Below are 25,013 nucleotides of genomic sequence, written 5' to 3'. Positions count from 1 at the left end.
CCTTACTTCCTTCTCCTGAGGGACATGGCCCCTGTCTTGGAACCACCTTGAACTGCCCTTTTCACAACATGGCAGTGCTTCTTCACATAGGGAGCTTCTCTTACTGGAGGCATAATATTGAGTGAAATAAATCAAACACATAAACTTAAATACCATACGGTTTCTATCATATGAGAAATCCAAAGTATAAATAAAGAGCAAAATGAAAGAAAGATAAAAAGAAACAGGCACATGGGAAGAGGCCCAAGAAATGGAGAAAAGGAAGAGGGCACGGGGATGTGGAAAGAATAGAGATGGGTTGTATGCATGTAACAGCTATGCACAGTGATTGTAATCATTTTGTGTCACAAACATGAACTAAAAAACCCCATGAAAATGAAGGAATGGGATCTAGAGATGGAGTTAGGAGGAACAATGAGAAAGGCAATAAAAGAAACAAGATATGTGGGCTGGGGATTTAGCTCAGTGGTTCCACCGCCTGCCCCCCCCCCACAAAACAAGATAAGTACATGCACCTACTGCCTAAGATGAATGCAAACATTACACACTGCAAGCATGTACTAATAAAAAATTAATTCAAAATGCAAGAAAATGTCTGTTTTTAGTTTTTAAGTGTACCATTTCAAACATGTTAACAAGTAGGTTTTTATAATTGAGTAGAAAAAAATATCTAATGATAAAACCATCTCTTGGCATGAGATCCCTCTTATATTTCTCTGTTCACTTCTTTCTCTTTTATTTTTTTGGTACCGGGGGTCAAACTTGGGACCTTGAGTTTGTGAGGCAGGCAGCAGAACCACTGAGCTAAATAAACCCCCGGGCCTCTCTGCTCACTTCTTGCTAGTGGTCCTGGTAGTTTCCTTGATGTTTCCAAGAATTCCAAGCAGTGACCCTGCTACAGTGTACTTCGGGAATATGGCATTTTGCAGTAGACACCAATGATGGGATGCCTGTGATGGAAAGACAGTTGTAAAACCACAAGTATATTTTGTTGTGCCAGAAATCCCTGTGAGTGTTAAGAGAATTAGCTTTGGCAACAAAATGCTGCGCCCCAGAGCTCTGTTACCTCTACACTGGGTCCCTGCTGAGCTGGCATCGTGGAGAAACCCTGGTTCTCCTTTTCCTGACTCAGGCTGTAGCTGTGAACTGGGTGCCCAGTGCCATCCTCCTAGGCAAATGCCGGAAATGCCAAATGGCCTGCCACTTTGCAGTGTGGCCTTCGGATCTTTGCTGAGCCATATGGTGCTAAAATGTCAAACTGTTCCCGAGTGTGGGCCATGACTGAGGAGGCTAGATAGAGAAAACACACTTCAGATAACTGATCTGCTCAGGCTGTTTTTCCCTAGCCAGTGTCTTGTCGCCTTGTCACTTTAGCCATTGTTTATTGAGCAGTGCTTACTTGATAGTGGTCTACTTAGAATATGAGAGGTACCAAAAGAAAAATAAAAAGGAAAAGAGTTCAATATCTCTTCATTAGATTACCTTTCTCTGGGGCTGTGTATCTTGTATGTAACAAACTGTCAGTAGAAGGTAAAATGAATAGGCACTTTTTTTTTTTTGGTGTTTTTGAGATAGAGCCTCACTATGTAGTTGAGACTGACTTGGAACTCACTATGTAGCCCAGGCTGGTCTTGAACTCACAGTGATCCTCCTGCCTCAGCCTCCTGAGTGCTGGGAATATAGGTGTGCCCTGGCTATATAACTTAATGGAAAGAAACTGTCTTAGAAATTAAAGGAAGATGAGGAAACTGAGTCCCCCCCCAAAAATGTAATGTCCTTGTTTGTAGTTATAGATATATTGCTACAAAGGAAGCCTCATTTCAACTTTTATTACATTCTTGCATTTGCTTTTATTGATGGATTGACATAATGCCTTGAAAAGTTTACAATCTGTATTTGAAGAGAAAACAGAAGATCCCAATCAAAACATCCACAAGCGCTAAAGGGAATTGAGGCCAAAGGGAATGCGTAAGTCTGAAGGGAGGGAGAGGACAGGACCTTGTGGTTCAGATGAGGTTACCCCTGGCAGGCTTCCTCGAGGAGACGGCTATGTCGGGTTGGCCTCTGTAGCTCTTCTCAGTCCTAATGTCTGGGGACTTTCTATAAACAAGGTTTTCTCCTAACTCTGAGCCTCTGCCTAGTGGGAAGAGCCAGGAGGACGAAGAAGAGATGTTTGAATTCAAAGGGGTTTCCCCCCATAGCATAGTGAGGGGCTCTCAAACATTAAATGTGCTGCCGAATGTATACAATTAAAGAAGTGGAACAGATTCAATTTCCGTGTATGAAAAGGTCATTTCATGTTTTGAATGGAAAAATGCAAAGCTTGAGTGACTTTTTGACTTTAATTGATCTTTGTTGTCTTTTCAATTCAAATTACTTCTTCCTGTTAGGGCTTATAAAAATTGAAAGAATTGCTTGGAGTTTACTTAACCATACTTGTCCATATGTAAACTCACTTATTTGAGGCATTCCAAACAGCCAGGTTCACATGGCAGTGTGGTGACATTTCTGGGGTTGGGGGCCCTGGAGCCACCATTTTCCTGTTTCTATTACTGTGGATGTCTCGCTCCCCTGTACCTGGAATTTAGCCAAGAGCTCTGCAATCCTGAGAGGGACACAAAGCTGATGTTCTTTTCCTACTTTTTAAAAGCTTTTTTTAACATTTCAAACTAGTTTTAGAAGATGTGAAGTCCCTTTACATCCCTAACTCACCCATTTCTCCTAATGTTAACATTTTAACAGCAGTAATATTATTTGAGTCACCCCCTCTTGTGTACCTGTGGAGGAAGCCTCACATTTATCCACAAGAAAATGCATTTAAGAATGTACTTTGCTGCTTTGTGCATAATGCAACCTAAGTGGACAGATGCCCTGCATCTTTTTCATACAGCAGAGCACTGTCCAGTAGTAAAACTCTTTTCTGGTGCATAATGTTGAAGAAATGGAAAGTTGGAAAATGTATTTGATTAATATGCTGCTTATTTCAGCTTTAAGAGCATGCAGAGCAGTACTGGATGCTATATATGCATGCGAAGTAACCATGTAAACACTTGCGTTTGAATGGTAAGATACACTCAAGATTTTGGTCCTGGTTACTTCTATAGAATATGGGTGGGCTTTCTCTTATACTTGCAACATTTAATTTTCGAAACTGAATAGTAGGCTCTTTGGGGTTCATTATATTATTTTCAAAGCTTTTTCAGTGACTAAAATATTTTATTTTATTTTATTTATTTTTTTGAGACGGGGTCTCACTATGTAGTTGAGACTGACCTGGAGCTCACTATGTAGCCCAGGCTGGTCGCAAACTCACAGTGATCCTCCTTCCTCAGCCTTCCGAATGCTGGGATGACAGGCATGCACCCCCACGCCCGGCATGAAATATTTTATTTTAAAAACAGTAGGTAATAGGAATACACCTAGAAAGGCCCTTCGTCTGAAATGCAGTACAGATGAAGTCGCCTCAGAGAGGGGCATGCTTTCAGAGCTGAAAGATAAAGGGCAGAGACTTCACTTTAGTGATTACCTCTTCTACATGAATGAGGCCTTCAACATGACTAGTTTTCAACATGTCTTTAGTTTCCACCTGTAAAGTTTTCGTGTGAATGCCTTGATAAGTCTGTTATATCAAAAGGGAAATGAAGAGCTTCAAACTCTTCAGCAAGAGAATGTTAGACATAAATATGCAGTGTGGTCTGTGGTTCCTGTGTGTGGGCTCCTTCCTCACTTTCTAGCTCTGTGACCTATGCCACAGTTTCTTCATCTGCACAGGGGGCGTAAGTACAGCGCCTGCTTCACAGAGGTGTGTGGTGTTAGAACACGTGGAAGATACAGAGCCTGTCCCTCCTGTCCCGTCTAGCCCCTCCAGTTGGATACTAGATGCTTTACATTTGAATTTAAAAGTATGAAGGATGGGAGGAGGGCATATTAAAAGAATGGCTTTCCTCTTCTGAACAAATGGTTGGGAACAACTTGTGGCCCATTCCCCCGCTGTAGGTTGGCAACACCTATATCCCCGTAGATGAAAGTGTCTGCAGTTCAGTGTAGTTTCCCCCACTCCTTCAAGTATCTTGGACACCGAAGCACCCTGATGTTACCTGCCTAGTTCCAGTTGGCATTTGAGTTTCCAACTCCAATTGAAATAGGTCCATAGCAATGCAAAGGGGAGAAATTTTATATCTTCATATATTATATGGTATATATCATATATATTGGGTATCCCTTGATCATATTTGATATTGCAGTCTTGGCAGAATTTTTTCTGGGAAACCCTAATGTTTGCTTTTTAATGCCTTGCAGCTGATTGGATAGAGCCCACCTACATTATCCAGCATGATTGCTTTTCCTTAGAGTCAGCTAATTGTAGGTGTTAACCACATTTACAAAGTGCGTTCACAGCAACACTTAGATTAGGGTTTGATGCAACAGTGCCGTACCATAGCCTAGCCAAGTTGACACATGGAACCAGTCATCACTGACTGTTACTTTTCTGATAGTCTTGTGATATCTAGTGGCACCTATGGGCTTTTTTCTGTTCTTTGTGATAGGGGATGGTGGTAGGATTGCGGATTTTTTTTTTCAAAAGTTGAATATAAAAAGCCCTAAGAACCATGGAGCTTTGCACATAAAGGTACTGTGTGTGTGTCTGGTCTAGGTTCTCAGAGGCAGGATGCTGGTGACGATGCAGGATACTTCCTCAGAGTAGAGGGTAGCAGAGATGCTGGACTTGTTAGTTCTGGCTGTGCATTTAGGGTGGGGAGTCATATGTACATTATGAAAGCTTGGGAGGAAGATAGATTTCTTCACCAGCTGTAGTGCCTGGTGCTAACCAGTTGTACAGCTGAGGTCTATGCCTGCTCAAGGTGAGAGATTAATGCAGGTTCTGAAAATGTGTCTCCATTGTTAGCCTCTTGTGGCACTGTGCATTGGAAGCTTGCAAAGGAGGCTTAAAAAGGCTTAAAAGAAATTCTCCCAAAGCCGCCTTTGTTTCTCAGAGATTTGTACAGAGCTTCTATGAGAGAGGCTGAACCACAAGGCCAAAAAAAAAAAAAAAAAAAAAAAAAAAAAAAAAAAGAAAGAAAAAAACCCTTCCACGTGTGTTCGTCTGTTATTTTTTTTTCGTCTGTTATTTTGAATGCATCAGATAAGATGGTTTCTTAGTGTTTATATTAGAGTTTTTTTTTTTTAGACATAAAGGTTTAAATAAAGCCTGAAGACTCCTCCATGTGTCGTGAGCATTTGCTGCAATTTAAAATACTGAATGTTGTCTTATTTTCATGAAAGAGTAGATGGACCAGAGGTCCAAGAATACTAAGGACTGACACCAAGTCCAGCAGTTCAGTCTCAAAGCGTTATTTTCAAAAAGTGTGTTCTACATAGGGAAAATACTTAACATGGGAATGGGCAAGACATTTTTTTGACAAGATGCCAGAAGCACATGAAACAAAAGCAAAAGTAATCAAATGGAATTTCATCATACTGAATAGTGTTCATGTAGCAAAGGAAAAAGTGAAGAGATAAACCTGTAGAATGAAAGAAATGAGTGATCTAAATAGACACCTTTCAAAGAAAAAACGCACATGCTGAACAGGAACATAAGGATGTTCATTATCACTAATCAGGGAACTGCAAAGTAAAACTTCAATGAGATATTACCTTTACTTAATAATGGCTGTTATCAAAAAGACCATAGATAACAGATGCTAGTGCAGTATGGGTCAAAAGGGGACCCTTGCTCACTGTTAGCGGGAATGGAAATTAAAATAGCCACGACATGAAACAGTATGGCAGTTCCTCAGAATTACAAACAGAATTACTAGATGATGCAGCAAGCCCACTATATGTATGTGTGTATCTGCACCCCGTGGAGCCATCTGTGAGCCGTGTATTGTAGCACTATTCAAAGTAGCCTAGAAATGGAAACAGGTAACCCTGTGATAAAGTCTCAACTGATGAATGAAGAAAATAGGTGATGTATGCACGAAGTATTATTCAGCCATAAAAAAATAGACTCCTGTTATTTTCAGCATTTTAAATGAAATAAACCAGGCAAGCAAAGATAAGTACTATGTGATCTCATGCGTGTAAAATCTAAAAAAGTTACTGTCATGAAAGTTGAGAGTAGAATATGGTTACTGGAAGTTGGGGAGCAGGCCATGGAGAGATAGGGGAAAGTGGATTAACAGAAGCTAAGTTATAATTAGTAGGAGAAATTTTTATATTCTATTCGACTTTGTTTTTAATTTTCTTTAGTGCTAGGTGTCAGGCCCAGGTTCTTACTCATGCTAAGCTGGTACTGAGTTACACTCTTAGCAGAGTTTGGTGGTTCTATTGTACAGTAGGGGACTAGTGATAATGTATTTTCTTGAAATTATAAGAAAGGATTTTGAAGGTTTTCAACATAAAGAATAAAAGTTTATTGAGATAAGTTCACTCTGGTTTTTTTGTTTTTTGTTGTTGTTTTGTTTTTTTTGTTTTTGTTTTTTGTTTTTTGGTGGTACCGGGGATCGAACTCAGGTCCTTGCGCTTGCGAGGCAGGCCACCAAACTGTTGAGATAAGTTCACTCTAATTGGAATAGTACACTGTGGTGCCCCATATTAGTACAACTTGTATTTACCAGTTCAAAATATATTGTGTTCTTAAATGGGTCACACTGAACTAACTACAGAAGAGCAAACGTGGAAGGTTCATTGGCTCCAGGTATGGTGTAGACATTGCTGCCATAGAATGAAAATGATCTTCTATAGGTTAGAGGTTATGGGCATCAACACTTCTGCATTTCAGTATTTTTTTCTAAAAGAGCGGAGAGCCTGCATTGTTTATTATCCTAACTGATCTTTTGCTTCTGTCCTTCAGTTCTATGCAAATTAGCCCTCAGTTTTTCTTGGGAGAGTTCCAGCTATGTTGTTTTTGTTTTTGGACTCTGCACAGAGTTTTGGGTGAGAACAGCAGATAATCTGGACTTGGGAGCTGTGGTATCCAACGTTGGCTCACTTGGTACCTTATCTTTGCTGCTTATGGGCCTTTCTTCTCATGTTAACCGAAAGAAGGCTGACATGGATGGTAACTGTAATTCAAGACATCGTAATGTCTTTATAAATTGTTGCTCAATAAAAACATACAGCTTGGATAGAGCCTTTCACAGTCCCTTGATTTCTCTACTTATTTCTTCATGTCACTCTTTCTTTGGTGTTACTCTGTGGCCTGGGGCGTCAAGTGTGGTCTTGCTCATTCCTCAGTTCTCTTGCTCTGTCCCAATCTCCTGCTCTACCACCTTCCTGTTACTCGGAATGACTTTACCATCTTTTCAGTACATCTGCATTGGTCATTTTAGTTTTGTTGCCTTGACATCCTCCTACCCGCCTCAGGAAAACTTCCTCATCACTGTCTGGAAGGCACTTACCATTTTGTCACATCTGGCTCCAGAAGTATCAGGCTGCCAACGAATTTGTTAATTTCATACATTTACCCTTTCTCCTATTTTAGGATAGATAGAAAGAAATTCTGTTTTCACATTTTCTGAGGTTAGACTTAGATGTTGCCTCTTTCCTAATCTGTGCCTAGTGCACAAGTTATCTTTTATATTTTAAAAAATTATAGTCTTGATGAAATTACTGCATAGTAGACCAGTGGGAGAGCTTGCTGTTTGGTTTAGGGGTTCCTGGATCTAGAACTCTTTTTTTGTTCTCTGTGGCTGATGTGTGTTGGAGATTGTTTTTGATTAAAGGAATTAACCCTTCTTGAGACTGTATTTTTGTGCTCATTACTTAACAGATATAAGGCAGCTTTTTGGTTAGTTTTGGGATAGTCAGACTCTATCATTAGCAATTGTTGTCTAGATTTCAAGGATTGTGCTTCTTGAATGCAAAAGTTGGTTGCAAGAGCTTCTGCTGCTGTTGATGCTACCAGCTCCTTGCTTGCTGCCTGAAATTTTGTACCAATAACTGTTATATTCTGCTCAGACTGCTGTAACAAAATATTATAGGCTGAGTGGCTTCAACAACAGACATTTATTTGTCACTGTTGTGGAAGCTGGAGTTCCAAGATCAAGTGCCTACAGATTTGGTTCCTGGTGAGAGCCTGATTCCTGGCTGGTGCCATGTTTTTTTTTGTTTTTTTTTTTGTATGCTTATGTCTTTTTCATAGTGCTTGTACTGGCAATGGATGATCTTTTTTCCTTTTCTTAAAAGAGCTTTAATCCCATCACGACAGTCTTGTTCTCATGACTTGATTACAACCTAAATACCTGATAAAGTAGCCTCACTTCCAAATACCATCACATTGAGGGTTAGGGATTCAAACTATCATGCCTGAGGAGCAAAATATTTACCTCATAGCATAGGAAGAGCTGTGGTCTAGTTGTTCATGGACAGGACATTTGTGATCGACTCCTCCTAGAATCATTCACTGTCGCCTTTTTCCCACAGTATTCTGCCATTCTAATATTCATGCTTGGTCTCTGCATGTGTTAACTGTTATATATAAATTGTCAAATTTCTCCTGCAAATACTCTTGTTGGTCATTTTACTTCACCTCTACTTAAAAGAACCCAAGCACTATATCAAAAGTAAGGGCAGTGAACCACATACATGCCAAACCACTGGGAGGATATTGCAGAATATTTTTTTTAGGAAAATATTAACAAATTGGAGTAGAGCCAGTGTGGATAAAAAGCTTTGGAAACTATGTGATATGTAGGATGATTGTAGAGAAGGAGTTATTTAATCTGGAGGCTAAAGGAGATGGTAGTGAGTGATAATGATGGTTAGCATTTCATTGAATGCTGATTGTGAGCCGATACGCAAAGAATTTTATGTATATTTTGACATATAATATACACACAGAGGCCGCGCGTGGTGGACGCCTGTAATCCCAGCACTCGGAAGGCTGAGGCAGGAGGATCACTGTGAGTTCGAGACCAGCCTGGGCTACACAGTGAGTTCCAGGTCAGTCTCACTACATAGGTGAGACCCTGTCTCAAAAAACCAAAAATGAACAAACAAACAAACAAACAAACAAAACACAGAGAAGTGATGAGGCAGGTATTGTTTGCTCTATTTTACAGATAAGGAAAGTGAAATACAAAGAAATCTGAGCTTGGTCTATGTCACCCAGGTAATTAATTAGGAGACTGTTGTGGACCAGGGCATATTGTCCTTCATAACCTAGGTTTGGCACCTCTGTTTTTGAGGACATTTGCGAAACTGGGAGAGAGATAGGCTTTAGAGGAGAATTAGGTCAAGCCTGTGTAAAATATTATCTTGCTATGTTTTTATTGTATCTATGATACCACTAGTTATAAAATCCATCATTATTTTATTTGCTTCTACAAAAAAATTGCTGCCAATTAAAATTATAACACAATCAACTGTAAGACTCCCTCTGATTTTCTAGTTGTTAAAATGAGAAGAAGGGATGTCTTAGCATAGATGAAAGATGTTGTTTGGTAGTCCTCCAGATCTGGGATCAAAGGACCAAGCTGTAAGAGAGATTTTAGCTCAAAGAAATGCTTCCCAACTTCTAAAGTTGCTGAGAAACATAACCTGCTCTGACAGAGGGCTTGACACAGCAGGAGCTTGTTGTGTATTGCCTAGTGTGTAAGTATTACTTCTGGTCACAGGCACTTTCAGGGCTAATGTAAAGGATTTATTTAGTTGAGTAGAATGTGAAAGAAGTGATCCTCAGGCCTCTTAATATTTTAAATGAAAAATAGCACTCTAAGCAATCACAAAAATTTTAAAATGAACTTAGCAGTTATCTGTACCAATTATCTATAGCAGTATTTATGATCCTCATACCCTTTCTTTGTTGTTTTTGTTCATTTTTTCTTTTCTTTTGGCATTCACAATTATGGTTAGTAGTCCTCCATTTTTCCCTCCAGTAAAGTCCAGATATTTTGGCTACGTTTTGGAGGCCCTCTACATTTTAACCCAACCAATCTTCCCTGCCTTTCTGCTTTTCTTGAAAATCCTATAACTGAATTCCTCTGTGCTTCCCTATTGAAAAGAAACGACATGATGCCATAAATAAAAGCTCATAATACAGTGCTGACACACACGCTTTCCTTCTGGGAAATGTCAGCTCTTGAACTCTTCTCATTTTTCAAATTATCCATCCGTCTCTGCTTTTCAAAATTCTATCCATCTTTCAAGACCCAGTGTGAATTTGGTTTCCATCAAAACAAACTCTGCCTGATTCCATAGACCAGTGTTAATTTCTGCCTCTTCTTGACTGCTGTTTTGTTTATATCCTTTTGATGGCATTTACAACGTTTGACCTTGAACTCTAGTTATTTGTGTCTGGTCTTTTGTCTTTCACCTAATTACAAGATCTGCAGGCAGCAACAATCTCTATTCATCACTTTGTACTCTGGTAAAGAGCTGGACATGTAGGATGAGTTCCATACGTATGAGTGGCTAATGAATTATGGCATTCTGTAGCAGATTTATCTCTTTGTAAATGTCTGGATTAAGCTAATAAAGATTATTTTGTGTTACCTAAATGGGTTGTACTTGTCTGTGGGATTGGGACTTGTGGCCTCACTTTAAGCTGACCGATTTACAATTCACCCTGGGGAATGAACCACAGACTAAAAAATCAACAAGCAGTTAATGGCTTTCTATTTATTGCTAGTCTTTCATAGTTTCTAAATTTATTTTAGTTTAAAATACTTATTAAACACAAAGTGAAACAAGTTTCTTCCTTTTTGTTAGGAATATTTTTTCAGAGTTTGGAAGTTTTACAAGCTATTTGGAGTCCAAAATAAAAACTTCCAAGAATATATTTAATTTACACTGATGTTTTTGCCCAAAGAATTCCCCCTTCGACCTGTGGTGTGGTATATGTCACAAGAAAAAAAACCTGATTAGTTCTCAGTGGTTGCCTAACACTTGGCCACCACCTTTTGGCTAAAGATTTGGATTATTAATTTGTGGCAGGTGTCCTGGAATTAGGAAGAATTCAGAAGGGAATCAGCAAGGATGGCTGTGTTTTCTTATTATTTTCTGTGCCTGTGGGCCTTTCGTATTTTCCATGGGGAAAACAAATATACTCAGATTTTCATCATTTAATTTTGGGAAGAATTTTAATGCCTTAACTTTTTGATGAAGATAATGACTAGACTTTTATGTAACCCGTGGAATAGAGATAGAAAAGGCTATTGAGCATGTTTTTGTTTTGTTTTGCTTTTTAAGTTGCTGATAGTTGAATTTATATTCTAGATGCTTTTAATTTCTTGCATAATCATCTGCAGTCGAGACAGCAGGATGACAGTTGAGTGTATGATAGTGTATGCTTAGGTTGATAGCTTTCTGTTGATTAAAGGAGATAGATTATATAGCTAACTTGCTGTAGGGAATGAAATTTAATAAATAAATTAGACAATCATTGGATATTGGAATAAATTTAACATCTCATACAATCCTTCTATTGAGAATGCATTTCTTCCCCACAGTTACCTACCATATGTATGGCACTGTGTCAAGAAAGCATAAAGATATTTTATAGATATCTTTACATCTCTATAGGTAGATGTACTAGTTTTGACAAAAAGCATAATAAGACAAAGATTAAATTATTAATAAAAAGGTTTTTGCTTCTATGGTCATAGCTATTTTTAAATGACTTACAATTTAATCCATCATTATCATAAGCTTGAATCATATGTACTTGAAAAATACACCCACTTTAAATTTAGTAATGTAAAATATTTAATTTAAAGAGCCTCAATTGGAATAATTATATCTTAGCTAAAGCAAATAATGTCTTAAGTGAGGCAAAATTGAACTAGCCAAGGACTTAGAAAAAGCAAATTATACCAAAGGACTGCATTGATTAATCAAAAACGGTTTTTATTAATCTGTGTAGATGTGTTTTAAGGTTGAGATAAATTATACAGCAATCAAAGGTGAATACTGAGTAAGAAATTTACTGAAATAATGTATTTTTAAAATATCGTGATAGTACTTACTCTCTGAGCAGTGGACTGTGCCCCACTGGGGCGTAGCATTTTCTTATTAAACAGGATAACACACAAGAGCTTTTGAAACACACCTTGACTTATATATCTTTCTAGAAGCTATTTTTGTGATCTTAGGTATTTTATCTACTATGACTTTTAAATGTCATTTCACAATCTTAGTAAAAACTCCCTTGTATATCTTCTGCAGTTCATTGGGTCATCTCACTACATTTTAGTTTGATGTCTGTGGAGCACAGTAAGAGATATGGGGTCTTGATTATTTTGGATGGAAGAGTTATTCTTCTTCAAACTACTGTTGTCACTGCTGGGTTTCTGTGCCTCACCCTGGAGTGATATTGTTATAGTAGGAAAGGCGCAACCTTTTATTAATCATCTTTATCTTAATTTAAATTATAAGGACTCTGGGACTTAGCCTGATTTGAAATGATTTTTGGGCAATGGAATGGACTGAAGAATTCATTGAAATTCACAGTGCTTTTATATTTTTCAAAATGTCAAGTTGACATCATGGAGTCCTTCCACCCTCGCATAAATTTCACCAAATAGTAGTTACCTTAACAATATGAGGTGCGCTCCAATATTTTCTTTTCTTTTCTTTTCTTTTCTATTCTATTCTATTTTACTCCATTCATTTCCATTCCACGTCAAATAAAAAGATTTCATGACCCATTTCAGAAACCATGAATGAGAGATGATTCATAGTTTCAGAAACCCTGGTTCACTTCATAACCACCTTACTATATATACAAATAATCTTATTATTCTTGTTTTCTTTTTTCCACTCTGGAAAGATTGCACCAAATACATTCACATTTATTTTTTGCCTCTTTTTTTCAAGCAAATGACAAGACCCAGTTTACTGGCTTTTGTAAACCTAAACTTAATATTACATATTTAAAAAATTGTCAGAACATTGCAGTATATACACAACAATTAGAAAACATCCTTAAATATATTTTATGTCAGGAATGTGTTAACCATTAGTGCTGTGGTATCTTTCTTTACTATATATTAAAAAATGGGATTTATTTCTCTGGAAGACTCATCCTGGCAGTATTAGCATTACATTAGGCTGAGCTGCCTTGACTCATGTTTGCAAACACAATGGAAAGCAGATTGATGCTGGTGTAGTCTTGACTCAGTGCTACTCATGAATCAAGGCTCCTCTTGGATTATCTTTAATTAATTAATTAATTTACTTACTTACCTACTTATTTGGTTTTTTGATACAGGGTCTCACTATGTAGTTGAGACTGACCTGGAACTCACTATGTAGCCCAGGCTGGTCTCGAACTCACAGTGATCCTCCTGTCTCAGCCTCCTGAGTGCTGGGATTACAGGTGTGCGCTACCACGCCTTTATCTTTAATAAAAAGGCAAAGTGCATACAGAGATTACATTAAAGGAAGAAAAATGGTCCTACTATGTGGTCCCTAAATAAGTTAAAAAGTCTATCAAATGAGGGCTCTGATAAGCTGGTTATATAAATACTTTAGATTGGGGTACAGTTACACTGAAAGTTGAGTTCAGTTGAAATCTTCCCCCAAAAGTCTTTTAACTGTCAAATGCTGCCTGTTATGTAGTCTGACGTATCTCATAAAAGTATGCACTAGATTAATTGTTATCCAGTCATAGCTGCTGCTTGCTCATTAAGGTCTTTATCCATCTTCTTCAACTTTTCTCTTTCTTGGCCAGTTTTGACAATTCTCTATTTTAGTAGAAGTTGATGTAGATTTGAAGCTGTCTATCCCATTGCTGCCAAATGACATGGAAGAAAGTGAAGGCAGGTGCCCCTTGACCTGGAGATCCGAATGAAATAAATCCTCCATCAAAGGAAGGAAATCTACCTCCAAAGGATGGAAATCTACTGAAGGCAAAGGAAAAAGAGCCCATACCATGGCTTCTGCTTCCTTCACTACCCAGAAAGACTTTTAAATGGGTCTTCAGAGAAACTTAGTGGCCCTCCCAGCAAAAAATTCCCTGACGACATCATCTGTGCTCCAGGATGTGGACCAAACTCAAATGGACTGTCAAAATGACTTTCACATCCTCCTCCTCCTCCTCCTCCTCCACTGTTTAATCTGTCTTTGTCAGATTTGTCATAGATGTCCTATTTTTTAGCATGAGGTAGCAGCTCATATCCCTCACCTATTTGCTTGAATTTTCTCTGTGCTTCTTTATTCTCTGGATTTTGATCTTGCTGCCACTTTCAGCACTAGTTTCTTACGCCTTTTTGATGTCTTCAGGTAAGGCATGTCCCTGCATGTCTAAAACTTCACAGTAAACCTCCAAGTTTTAACAGGTTGTTGGAGCAAGTCCAAAGATGCAGAGGACCAGTGGTGGAAAGGGGGAAGGTGGGGGCTGACCCTGGCTTTCCTTAAAATAGATTTCTTCTTTATCCTGTCTAACATATCTGAGTCCCTGGGTTGTATATCCAACATAGAAAAACAACAGCCATTTCTCCAGTAAAACAAAACACCCCCAAAGCTACCTACCTTTTAAGTGTACATTCATGCAGGCTTTTTATACTGTATTCTTTTTCATTCCTATAAGGAGGTGTAAAATTTGAGTGTATAAATACAAGAAGAAACAGGAAAGCGTAGCATATTTATTTGCAGAAGTATAAGAAGGCTCCTGACAAAAACAACTAAAGAGGAAAGATCAGTTTTGTCTCTGTCTCTTTTGTCTCTTTAGTTTTTGTCTGGTTAGAAAGAAAAGCACCTGAGAATGCTTCTGCATTTGAGGAGCTTGGTGACTCCTCCAGGTACATTCAGGACCACCGTCATCATCATCTGTCACCTGCCCTCAAAACACCTGAGTGAAGCTGTGTGGCCTGTGTCCCTGTTCTGGCATTTAGATTGCGATAAAGACCTAAAAGTGGCAGATGGTCAAAAATATTAGAGAAGTAGGTGATTCTAATGCAATTTATAGGTATGTGTTAGTCTTGGAATTTGCGATTGTAAATTCTAAGGAAGTTGAACACAAAATCTCTTAATATTTCACTTCCATACATTGTCGAGTGAAGTTCTGGGGTGAATCTTAGAATTCCTTGTAAAAAGTAAGTATCATTGTATGAGGGCCTCCGTGCTTAATGGGCCCTGCAGGGAAAGTGTGCCTATCAGACTGTGGACTGGGTGCCCAAAGGGAAGTAAAAAGTAGGAATGCATTTCTCTAAGGCCAGAAAATATTGTTTCCTAAATAATCTTTTCCATGGGTCTTGTGCTCGCACCTACCTTGTAATCAGAGTTTTGCACTAAGTGAAATAGCAAGACAGGGCCTTTGCCTCCATCGAAGCCCTTGTCTAACTGCCTTGCTTTGTGTATGCGTGCCTTTTCTCTACAGTTTCCTCCATAAGGTCCTTTTGGGGCAGGGATGCCATCAATCTTTGTGCTGTTTCCGGATACCATCTCTGCGTGAATGTTTGTTGATTCTATTTTTAACATCACATCCTTTGTGCAAGCTGCCACAAGGCTGGGATGACCAAATGTCCTGTTTTTCTCCCAGGTTTTTCCTGGTTATGTTCCATTCTTTTGTTTATGATCCCTAGAAATGCTTTTGGGATGGCAGTCTGGGCTTCTGCCCCTGTGTTAAACCTGAATTCAAGCAAAGCTATGGCTTTGAAACTGTGTGGCATAAACTGTCTCAGGAATCCCTGTAGTTAAGACTGAGAGAATGACTTTGGACTCCAAAGTAGGGGGCTAGTTGACATGGATTTGAAAGAGGCTGTTAAAGTGAGAGCTAACCCTGTGGCAGTCCACTGCTTTCTTGATGGTCAGAGGACTGCCCTCTCCCCTCCTCACACCCCTTTTATCTTAGCTCTCCACATAGATATTAATAAATCTGCCCAAAATGGAAATGAGATTTGGAAAGCTTTTCAGGCTCAGGGTGATAATGATCATGTGAAAGGCCCCTTTTGTCAGACTTAGTCTTTTGCCTCCAGACCCTGCATTTTTTTCCCCATAAGGACATTGGCCCCTTCCCGGGGATGGAGTTTAAAAGCATCTCCTCCTCATCCTCATGCCAATAGATCATTTAAAACCGTGAAGTTTGTTATAACCCTCTTTTGGTCTTTTCCTCTCTATTTTCTTGTCTCATTTGGGTTCACATCTATCTCTCCTATTACTACATTTTTTCAGGGCAGAAACTTTTTTTCTTTTGGCCTCCTCCTCGTTAGCTGGTACCATGTCTGGCTCATCATAGGCACTTAATAAATGTTGCAACAAAAAATAATCAATAAAACAATGTATGTATTGTCTTATTTTTCTGCATCTTATGCGCATTCATCCTATTCATTTAGTCAAAATTTTATTTAGAATATATTAGGGACTATGGTTACAAAGAAGAATAAGACATAGTTACCACCCTCAAGGAGCCCATGGCCTATTGCATATTCAGGTCATTGTTTTCTCCCATGTGTTAGAAACCCATGATCAATAAGTACTTTGTGTGGGCAGATGACTCTGCATGCGTGTGTGTTCAATTGATGCCCCAGTTTCCTGCTGGAATCACTTGCCTCTTTTGGCCCTCTCAAGTGGGTAGAGGGTCCTGTGGCTGCACATACTTGGGTGCTCTAGTATTGCGACGTGACTTTGTCTACCATGGGCCACAGCACATTTTAAAACAATCTCAAATGCTGAAAGGAGAATTGATCTTGACCAGCATGCAGCTTAAGTCGCATGCTGAGAGTTTTAGATTATTTCAGAGAAGAAGACATCTCATAAGAAGCAGAATCACATTCGTTAGTTTGCAGACATATTTATGGCTGTAGCCTGCCATTTCCTTAATATTGTATAGATTTTAACTATTATAAAAGCCTGCATATTTCAAAGCTAACTTAATACTGGGAGAAATGGCTCTGTTTATTGTTCAAAAATGCTGGAAGTCAAATGGATTTATTTTGAGTAACTTTTACTGATGTAATGACTTGACATAGAATAAAGACCATATTCCAGCGATTGTGAATTACTGCCTATGTATATTCAACCGTGCAAAGCCATTAATATTTTACTGCCCCTGTGAACAAGGCTGTTAAATTTAAATCAAGAATTATTGGTTCCTTTCAGTAGGATGCTTCAGTATTTTTACTCACCCACCCTCAAATATTTAAATTTTTTTCCACATTTACCAGCTTACTTCATGTCTTAAATTTATTTTGTGAGTACAGACCAACATTGAGAAGGGCAGATTGAATCAAAACCCATGTTTTGGCACAAACCTAATAACCTCATTATATAAACACTATATGTCATAACATGACTTAAGACAAATAATATCAACTAATATGAAAAAAAGGATAGGACAATCGGTGAGGTGGGAGTTGGGATGGGGCAGGGAAGGGGTGAAAAAAACCCAGAAACAAGCTGTAATATGTACACGGAACCACCCCCAAGATGACTAAACTGTATCGATTGCAAACATGTTACGTGTGGGTTGTATGGGACTTGTTTAGCATTTGTATAATATTTAAGCTAGCGATAGCATTCATCATTAGCTTAATTTTATTTCCCCACATGAATCTACTTGCTTAGGCAGAAAGTGAATAGACAAAGCATCATGTTGTTATACTTATTGGGAAAATTGTTAGAACCGTGGAATCCTGTATCAACTACAAAACACATTCACTTGAGGAAGAGGAATAGAATGTGTGTTCTTAAAAGTATAAAAGGAAGTTTCAGGAGATGTTCTGTCACTGGGAGAGCACAGGCAGTGTATGTGCTCCAACTTTAAGACTTGCCATTCATGGCCTGGAGCTACAGACCTTTAAGACCTGAGGCTTACTTCCTCCCCAGCCTCTTCCCCCTTTTCTCCCACAGTGCCTTGCACTGACCACACTCCCTGCTCCCTATCCTTACAGCTTTGTAAACCTGGGATGCTGTCCCAGGCCTATGGCTTCCTGGTTTGCTCTTTCCTTCCAGGTCTGCCAGGTGACCTCTTACTCAGGCTCCACTCAGCTTGAATTTCTCTCAGTGAGAGCAGACTTTCTTGACCTTTCCAGGAAGAATGCTTCCATGTCTAGTTGTACTGTACTGAAGCTCTTGTTCCTTTGGAACAAGATTCCCAAGGAGTTGACACTGGGAGAGTGGCTTTACTGCAAGCCCCAGGCTGTTAGTATGTGAATATGTTTGCTTTTTTTTTTTTGGCACTGCAAATTGAACTCCGGACCTTGTGCTTGCAAGGCAGGCAACAGAACCACTGAGCTAAATTCCCGGCCCTGTGTTTGCTTTTTTGTGAGTTGAGTGATATGGGTCCTGGTGTACAGCATGCTGCTAGTTTGAGTAACCTGGAAGACATCACAGCCTCATAAAAGGAAGACTATTGTCTATGCTGTTTATAGGTTTTTACATGTGGATGAGCTAAACAGTTACTTGGAATCTTTTGTTTTTGACTTTTATTTTTGGAATAATTATCATAGATTCATGGGAGATTACTTTGATGTGAAGATGCCCAAGCACCCTTTACCCAACTCCTCCACTAGTGACATCTTACATAGGTGTAGTGCACTATCAAAGCAGGAAAATGGTAATAGTATATCACTATTAAAATGGACTATGTGACTTTTCAGTTTGCATCAGTGTGTGTGTGTGTGTGTGTGTGTGTGTGTGTGTGTGGTTTCAGCAGTTTAATCCCATGTGTAAATTTATTGTAACCACCACAATAATCAGGATACAGAACTGTTCCACTACCACAAAGGGCCTCTCTTTTGCTAGAACACCTATGCCTCTACTGACCCCTGGCTTCTGAAAAATACTTGCCCTATCTATGTTTGTAATGTTGTTTTAAGAATGTTATATAAGTAGAATCATACTAGCCAGGGCTTTAGCTCAGTGGTTCCACCACCTGCATTGCATGCTCAAGGACCTGAGTTCAATCCTCAGTACAAAAAAAAAAAAAAAAAAACCTAAGTAGAATTATACTATATATAACCATTTGATACTGAGTTTTTTCACTAAGCATAAAACCTTGAGATTCATTCAAGTTGTTATAAAATTTTTATTAATTTGTAAAACTGAGTGGTATCCCATAGTATGATTGTATCAGTTTGTGCCTATTTGCCTATTGAAGGTTGGTTGTTTTGTTTGCAGTTTGGGGCTATTACAAATAAAACTAGTACAAACATTTGTATATAGATTTTTGTATGCATATAACTTTTCATTTCTCTAGGGTAAATGTCCAAGAGTATAAGCTAGTAGGTTTTAACATAAGTACATGTTTTGTTTTATTAAAAACTGGCAGACTGCTTTCTACATTAACTCTTTTACATTTTCACCAGTAATGTATGAGAGAGATTAGTTTTTAAGGGGATAGTAATTTAACACTGAGAAGGTCATCTGAGCACAGCATTTAGAACCTCATAGGGTTGTAGAAAGGCACTACTAGAATTTCTCTTTGCCAGGAGATATTAAGGAGCTATCTAAATTATATGTTCCTGGTGCTATTGTTTACTGAATGTCGCTTTAAATAAATCAGTCAAAAGCTTAAGCTTTCTGTACAGGGACAGATGCACACATACTTAGTGATGTAATATTGGCTTATTTTGTTGCTGCGTACATTTAAAGAGAAACTGGTAGTATCAGACACTAAAGGACAGCATGATCTGTTATGGGGAATTGGAAGTAAGGGAAAAATGTGGAACTCTCAACTCTTACTCATTTTAGCTGTATTTTTTTCTAGATTTTAGCTTCTTCAAATATGGAGGTGATAATACCAAATTCTCTGGCCTATTGTAAGTAGTATAAATAGCATAGACTCCAATTATGGTAGGTACTTATTAATCCTCTGACCTTGAAGGTCTCAATGTTATGCTTTTTTGATTACTTTTTTTCATTAAGTTTATTGGAACATTTTAGGTATATAAAATATGCTGACATTCATCATTGTGAACTTGTACCTTTATGTATTCTTAGTTTCTCTCCATTCCCCTGCCTTCCCTTCAACCCCTCCACCCCTCCCTATTTACAAAGACTTTGTTTCCACTTTTTCCTTTTCTCATATTTTTTCCTTACCCTTCTTTCCTTTCCCCTACGCTTCCAAGTTCCCCAACCCCTTTAGACCTTTTCTTCCTATTTCACATTATATTATACATTTTGATCCTTATTTACACTTTTAGTTTCTCACATCAGAGAAACTGTTCAATATTTACACGTGTGTCCTATTTTTTTTCACTTACAAGTATATCCTCAATCTGCGTCCATTTAGCTATAAATGCCTCTAGTTTCTTGTTCTTTATGGCTGAATAGCACTCCATTTTATTTAAAAAAATACACATACCTTTATCCAGTCTCCAGTTGATGGGGCTTTACCTGTTACAAACTGTGCAGCTATAATTGATCAGTTTTTAAGTTGGGTAGAACTAGCTGATATTTCCATTAGTTTTCAGCAGCAAGAAGACTCTTGATAATTTTGTAATAAGAGTTGTGGAAGAATATATTGAGTGCAGTGCCATATTTGGTCCAAATATGTACCTGCCTTTTGTAAGAGTCACAGGAAGTCTATGGCTCTCGTAATACCTATTTTTCAGATAAGCGGAACTGAGACTCAGAGTTAATTAACTTGGTGAAGGTCATGTATCTAGAAGCTAGAATTCTAACCTAGGCAGTCTGTCTCTGGTGGTCCCATTTTAGTCATGAACGTGTGCTTTCTCAGGTGGATAGTTCTTTGGAATGCGGTTCTCTGCATGGTATAAATTATAATTGCAGTGGGTCTGTACTAAGCACCACCAGATACACTTGCTGCATTCACCAAGAGTCAACCTACCACCTCTTAAGCGCAAAGACACTGTTCTATCCCCGGTAACAAACAAACAAAAAAATAAAAAACAAACAAACAAACAAAAAAGAGTAATTCTATCAAAAAGTACATTGAACTTTGTCTAGAGGTCACTGGAAGCAACCACACAAACAAAATGAACTTGCGTTTCAAAAAGCAAGACTCTGACTAATGACATTTTTTAAAAATAGCTGTTGGGATTCTTGAGAGGCAGGATAATTACTCTAAATGACATGATAGAGAAGGTTTTGGATCATCCTGATTGGGGGGATAGTATTGTCTCTAAAACATATAATTTTCCATATACACTGTAATTTTATCATACAAAGTAGTAGATAGCACAATTACCTGACAGTGAACTGGCCCATCCCTTCATTAGGAACTTTTAAAGTATATAATTCGGTATTGCTTATAATTTCAAATTTGGTAAAGCCATGGAATTTTAGGTTTTTTATTTTTGCTGAGAGGCTTCAGTGAGCTCAGGGATTTAGAACCATGCTTGAAACTCTCCCACATGATCTTCCCTAGAAAAAGATCTTTTTAATACTTGGAAAGCAAATGCATTTTTTTGGTACTTAGGTGCATTGTATATTTCTTATCACTTCTCAGCACATTAATACATTCAAATACAGACCATATTTAAAAGTTGAAGCAGGTCCTGGGTAGGAAAATAGCAGAGAAAAGAAAAGAAACCAAATGATACATGAAACACATCAGTAAATGGATTGCTTTAATGAATATGGATTTGTTTTTAGAATTAAAGACAGACATTTAAGTATATTTTTAAAAACACTATTGAAGGAGTACTACTAGTGGGCCAGATGGATGATAATACATGATTTTATTTTATCTTTGAAATGGCCTTATGAAGCAGTTGATGGTATCCTATGTTATAGGTGAAGAAATGAGATTCCTGTCGCATGGCCAGTGAGTGGCTAGGCCTTTTTCCACTACTGCTCTTCTGTTTCTAAGCCATTGTCCTGTGATGAAATAGAGGAGAGAAACCTGGAAAGAAAGGTTCTGCAATGTCAAGGGAATTGAACCTAATGCCAGGAGGTCAGTGATTGTGAAAACAAAGTGGACACAAAAAGCACTTTGCCCCCATAGATTTGTCTGAAGCTATGTGTTTCTGGAGAGTAGATGAGGATCTTCTTAAGAAGTACCAGGGCTGGGCATGGTGGTTCACACTGGTAATCCCAGTACTCTGGAAGCCTGAGGTGGTTGGATAGCAAGTTTGAGCCTGGCCTGGGGATGGGGATGTAGCTCAGTGTGAAGCCCGTGGGTTCCATCCCCAGGAACCTCCCCACCACACACCATAGAGCAGAACCACTAGGGACCTAAGCCCAACAGAACACATATGGGGATTTATGGCTCTAGTAACAGTGTGGAATCCTACTGTTTTCCCTAGAAGGAAGCTTGCTTATAGCAGTGATAGTGAACCTTTTAGAGCTATCGATGCCTGTTACAGTACACATGCCATAGGTTTACCACCACTGGTTTAGAGAGTCAAGACTCCAAGGACATGGAAGGTTTTGTATATAATGGAGAAATGCTATTTGAGGTGAAAAGTGGATGAGATTTGGGGTCAGGCTGACTTAGATTCAACCCTAGCTCTGCCATTTTCTCCGTATGTGGTGTTGGGAAGTTGTTTAATGTTGCAGTTTTATTATGAGAATAGAACAGAAAAATATCTATCTCTGGGTCTGTCATACAGTAGATACTCTAGAAGTGAGAACTACTAGTTGATAAATATCTCTTTTATGCTGAGTTGACTGTCATATAGCATGAAGTGGATTTCCTTGATGCCAGCAACTAGCCAAATTTTCTGTTCTTGAACAGTGAAAAAATGTAGAGCTATTTTTCAGTCTCCCTACAGTCAAATGACTGGAGTAATCTGACTAATCACTATAGATTTCAGGGCTTTGAATATCTAAAAATATATCGAAATTTTGAAGAATTATAAAATCAGTAGGGAAATTTTGAAGAAACCCTCAAGATTGAGAAATCTAAGCTTCTAAGATGTTTGTAGTAGCTATATTGCATTTTAGTATCTTCAAGGATAGATATCTATTCTTGATAACCTAAATCCATATGTACGTGTCAATATATCTGTATGTGTGTGTATTTTTAGTTTATTTATTTTTATTTTATATTTGGTACCAGGGATCAAACTCAGGACTTCGCGCTTGCCAGGCAGACACTGTGCCACTGTGCTACATTCTTGGCCTGTGTATGTATTTTTAGATGTGTGACTATCATCAGTGTGAATAATTAGAAATTAAAGTTAGATTTGCCCACAAAATGTGTTCTCTATATGTGTCCATTTAGTCTAGTGTGGCTACTAAGAACAGAAAGCTGTTAATACCTGATTTACTTTATTTTGAGACTAAATTACCCTGGTAAGACTTGAACTTGTGATCCTCCTGTTGCATCCTCCCTAAATGCTGGGATTACAGGCATGTACCACCACACCCAGCTAGTGTCTGTTTTTAAACATCACACAATACTGGATAACAAATTCAGAGAGGATATAAATCTCTCCAAAGTTTTGTGAAAATTGGGGCCAGATATCCTTTTCATGGCATTACAATGTAATTTTAAAATATCAGTACAATTTGTACCATCCAAAAATTCCAACAAATAACGTGTGATGCACTGGACAGAATCTTTTTCTACTGTGAGCTATTTATTGTAACTTCAGATGCTAATTTTTTTAGTAATGATAATTTTTACACAGAGGCTTTAGGCAAAGAGGACAATTAGGAATTCACCATAATCATCTAGTTAAGGCTAATGAAAAGAACAACTCAACCAGTTATCACGCACTTATATATTAGGCACCATACTAAGTATAGTGGACCCTTGACTTGTAAACTTGATTGGTTCCTGAGGACTGGTTGTTACTCAAGTTGGTTGTGAGTAAGTACAGCTGAGATCTGAATGTTTACCTGGGTATACGTTACAGACAACAAGAAGCAGATGAATCTTCCCTTAACCTGATGAACTCAGGTTGTTAGTATGTCAGGCTGGTTGTAACTTCATATTATCATCGGAGCAGCCCCACAAGATGGGTACCCTTACCCCTGTTTTAATAGGTAAGGACACTAAGCCTGAGCAGGAACAGTAACTCCGTCAGGACCACAGGGTTAGGTCTTGGATTGGAATCTGATTGTTTGACTTCAGATTTGAGACTTCTTCACAGCCCCTTTCTGCTTCCATTTGTAAGGGCTGTGTTTACAGAGCTCGTTGAGTGTGCAGGTGGTTGGATTTGGTTGCCATGAAACCTGTATTCCGTAAGTGTTAGGCTCTTGGGCCAGGCTTGGAGTTCCAACAGCATTGTGGATCCTGAAGATACTGTGAGATCCTGAGGTGGTGTTAGGTTTTTTAATTTTGGAAGTCCACGAGACCTTCTGTATTCTTCTGTCCTCAGGCATTTATTTCTACCTTCTCCAGCACACCTCCACCTGCTGCCTCTGCTGCCAGAAAGGGGTGAGAACAGAGGCTCCAAGCTCTGGGCTTGGGTGAGGTGAGGTGAGTTTTCTACCAAAGTCTCGGGAATCTTCAGTTCATCCCTTTCCCCTTTCTTCCTTTTCTTTTTCTGATTTCTTCTTCCTGGCTTTTCAGTGCAGTGCCTGAAATCTCCTCTAAGAACGTCCTGCCTCTTCTGCCTGGGTCTTTGATGGAATAACGTTCCATTGCTGTCAGACTGTTTTTACTGCCAACAGTGGTTGGGAGCAGAGCTACAGTGATCAGCTCTGGTCCATCCCTGTCTCTGTTCTTGCAGATGCGGTTTCATTAGGGAAAGATGAAGAAATGTAACAGCTATTTGCAGGCTGTTGCATAGTCAGACTATTAGGGGAAAAATGAGGATTTTGTGAGTCTTTGGGTTGTTGTCAGAGGTCCTTGGCTGGTGCTGTGTGTATCCCAGATAAGAGAGTTGGGAAGCGTTTGCAGAGCAGGCCAGAGAGCTGACAGCATTTTGTACCTTCTTGTCCCCTTGCCACAGTCTGTTATGCCAATCAGCCTTGCTTGGGTTCAGGACTAGGCCCTGGACTGGAATTAAGGGTTAGAAGGGAAGATGTCTTAGCATTTTGGTCTGCATTACAGAGGGGAACAGCAAGGTACAGAAGGAAGGCTCTTTTGGTGATTATTTGTATATAGTAGATTGAATACTTGTAACTATATTTTTAAATGAATTGTAAGTTTTATTTGGCCAAAATCTTTGTGTTCTCCCCGCCACCCCATTTTTTTTTTTTTTTTTTTTTTT

At 38.7% G+C, this 25,013-nt stretch overlaps 1 protein-coding gene and 1 pseudogene across 1 annotated transcript in view; one reads left to right on the top strand and one right to left on the bottom strand.

The window, feature by feature from the left end:
* Positions 1-25,013, top strand: part of Dock4 (dedicator of cytokinesis 4) — a 433,388-nt gene that overhangs the window by 62,451 nt on the left and 345,924 nt on the right. The window lies entirely within an intron of this gene.
* Positions 13,639-15,387, bottom strand: LOC117283918 (annotated as a pseudogene).

Source organism: Fukomys damarensis, unplaced genomic scaffold (genome assembly GCF_012274545.1).
Source record: "Fukomys damarensis isolate Sample0158 unplaced genomic scaffold, DMR_v1.0_HiC HiC_scaffold_4, whole genome shotgun sequence".
NCBI lineage: Eukaryota > Metazoa > Chordata > Mammalia > Rodentia > Bathyergidae > Fukomys > Fukomys damarensis.
Note: the sequence above shows the minus strand (reverse complement) of the source record. Positions and strands in the feature narration are given on the sequence as shown.